Source organism: Triticum dicoccoides, chromosome 6B (genome assembly GCF_002162155.2).
Source record: "Triticum dicoccoides isolate Atlit2015 ecotype Zavitan chromosome 6B, WEW_v2.0, whole genome shotgun sequence".
NCBI lineage: Eukaryota > Viridiplantae > Streptophyta > Magnoliopsida > Poales > Poaceae > Triticum > Triticum dicoccoides.
In genome coordinates, this window is record NC_041391.1 from 107,421,636 (window position 1) to 107,424,576 (window position 2,941).

A 2,941-nucleotide genomic window follows, 5' to 3' on the forward strand; every position below is an offset into this window, starting at 1 on the left:
TCCACCACCCCCACGCTTCTCCTCACCACAACAGATCCCTTCGCCGCCGCCCTCGCACTCGCACCAAGCCGCCGCCGATCCCTGCGTCCCAGCGGATCCGTTCGCCGCCGCCGATCCCTGCGTCCCAGCGGATCCGTTCGCCGCTGCCGATCCTTCGCTGCCGCCGATCTCGTCGCTACATCGACGGCAACCAGGGGTCGTCCTCCGCCAGGCCGCGGCGGAGATCAAGCAGGAGTCCTCCAAGGATGACTCCCGCGGGATCATCCTGATCCTGTTCGAGAAGTTCGGCTTCTCCCACCGCGGGTCCGTCTCCATCGCGCTCACCGGCGCCAGGGCTGCCTCCAAGCTCGCCAAGCCGGACCCTTCGCAGCTCGGCTTCTTCCTTTGGTGATATAGAAGATGAAATTGTTTGTTCTTGTATTCTGTTACATGGTTTGGTTTTGTTAGCCAGATTCAGTCTTTCTATATCTCAGCTGAGGTTGATGTGGGTTTATTGGCAGATTATTATCCCTGCTCGCCGGTCATCGCCCCGCCAAACGCAACCGCACCCCCGTCGCCCCCGGCTGCTTCCCTGCCTTCCCTGCCGTCCTCGGCCGTAGGACACCGCCACACTTCCTATCTGCATCGTCCTGCTGGCGGATCGAGGTCACGCACTGACGACCCATCATCTCCGATGGCGGATCTGGCCGTGGGCGAGGATGCCAAGCCACCTGCTCCAGTCACGGCCATCCCGGCTCCTCGTCCACCCCCTGCCCCGTCCGGTTCATTTTGGTTCGTCCTTCATCCTGTCCACGCCGATTTTGTTTACCTTATTACGATGTCCCACCTCCTCCTGTGTTTCTGGATTCGTTTTGTAGCCTCTGTCCTACCCCCCTCTGCATCAACTAACTCGGCGCCGCGTGATCCTGAGGCGGTGGGATTGAGAGGATGGAACTCGGCCACGGGAGGATGGTGTTCATCGTGTGAGGGAAGATGAGTATGTAACTCATGCAGGGCAAGCTGTTGTGCGGATGCGTGACTCGACTGCAGCGTTGAGATGGAGGGCACGTGCGCCACGGTGTCGTGCTTCACCATCGTCCCCCTAGCCTGCTTGCAAGGCGCCGCAACCTCAATGGTAAAGAAAAACTCAGATATGTCCTTGTACGTATTTATTAGGTTGGTCAATTTGGGGATTTAGGCTGAACATTCATATTGATTTGTTGTGGTCAGCGATAGTTTCGTTTCACTTCCCAGCAGATTCTTCAATCTGATCAGGATGTGCATGAAGTCTGCCCATCAATATCAGATAGTGGGATTGATGGGATTGACGGTGCTGCTCTTGGAGGGGATTCATGACGCGAATTCGTGCAGCTGGAGTAATGCTTTTCATTTAGCTGAATGTGATGCGAGCGACACTCAGAAACATTGTGAAGATGATCCTGACAAAGTGAGGCAGGTGGATGTTTTAGTTAGGAATGTTTGCGGATGGATGTGAAATGAACTGTTCAGTACTCTCCTATTTAGTTTCACCAATTAGGAATTTATTTATATGGTAAGAATTGTTAGATTGGTTTGTGATGAAATGTTGCTTGGAAATAAATGCATGATAGGTTAGAGTGGGGGCGAAAATGGTTACAATGCTCTTGTAGGATGATGGATTTTTCCATGTAGTTTTGTAGCCTTCATGGAAGTAAGATTTTGTAGGCTTGTTTGGACATTTTTGTTTGTTTCGGAAACCAGAGCAGTTCACTTTATCCATGTGTTTTTTCTTCTTCTCTGCACTCTACTCTTTGGGATGATCAATATGCATTACTCTTTTTCAAAGTTTCTATTTGGAACTATTTTTTATTAAACCACTATAAGAAAAGTTTCACAAGAAACCTAAACTCTGTAACAGGTGGTCATTAAAATTTTTTTGCCATGTGTAATGAATGTTTGCCACAAGTTAGAGAACATAACTGGTCGTTAGTTGTTTGTCAGTTTGTTTTGCTCATGGGCATATATAATTAGCTTTTACCAGTTTTTTGATTATACAAGTTTTTTCCCCTCTTTTTCCACCTGTGTGTTTCTGCAATGTGTGTACATTCAAGCGCCAGAAGGTTTATTCTCCCACCGTGTGCCACTAATATTTCATTTTTGTTGGTGAGATTTTTAACTTCTGGATGCACGAATGGTTTGGATATGGTGTTGCGCAATGCTACTGGGTTATGCTATGACCACGGACATGCTTATGTGATGGATTCGGCGGTGCCGATGTGCCTTGCCTATATCAACTACGGTGGCACCAACCCTCTTGACGGAGCCCCGGGAGCTGATGTGTTTAGCATGTCTGTTGGCCTCAAGGATGACCAGTTCATCTACTTGTGCAACCTATTCTGCTCCACCATGGGTGCCTAGGGTCACCGATCATACACTGCATCGATTAACATTGATATAGACGATGGTATGCATGTTTTTTCACTATTTCTCCAATTAGTATTTTCTTCCATAGTTTTCTAACCGGGGTTCTGATGCATTGTTGTGTGTGTACATTATGGAGCATTTAGAAGATTCCAAAATAAGTTGCCTGTTGGTTGGACATCCCGAAGCACGGGCTGGCGGAAGGCAAAGAGAGCTTTAGCAGGGTCGAGGTTGACACCTCACCCGATGATCACATGTTCTTCAAGGAAGGATGGAAGAAGTTCCTCACGAGAACATGACTTGAGGTGTACGAATTATGCCATCGCCCGCAATGAAGATAATGTTCGACGAGTTCTGGATTTTCATGGGTTTGGTTAGTCATTTCTCTGGTTTTTGTAACCGAACACATGCATGTGTGTGTGTGTGCTTATGTGTGGCTAGAGGCCGCAGGAACCAGTATATAAATTTTGGTCTACCTTACTAATGATTATCAGTGTTGAATTTGTTAGTGTTCTCTTCTTATTTATTCTTTGTTCTCTGTTTCAGTCTGTTGTGTCTGATT

General features: G+C 48.1%; 1 long non-coding RNA gene across 5 annotated transcripts; it reads left to right on the forward strand.

The window, feature by feature from the left end:
* Positions 1 to 10: 10 nt before the first annotated feature.
* On the forward strand, positions 11 to 2,941 carry LOC119322910. 5 transcript variants are annotated; one of them, XR_005155953.1, is made up of 5 exons: positions 11 to 407; positions 501 to 771; positions 858 to 2,422; positions 2,526 to 2,752; positions 2,926 to 2,941. It is a non-coding gene; the product is annotated as an uncharacterized LOC119322910 (long non-coding RNA). The 5 variants fall into 5 exon arrangements; XR_005155951.1 differs by lacking the exon at positions 2,926 to 2,941 and having other exon boundaries at positions 12 to 407; positions 858 to 1,114; positions 1,210 to 2,422; positions 2,526 to 2,901; XR_005155954.1 differs by lacking the exon at positions 2,926 to 2,941 and having other exon boundaries at positions 12 to 407; positions 858 to 1,114; positions 1,237 to 2,422; positions 2,526 to 2,901.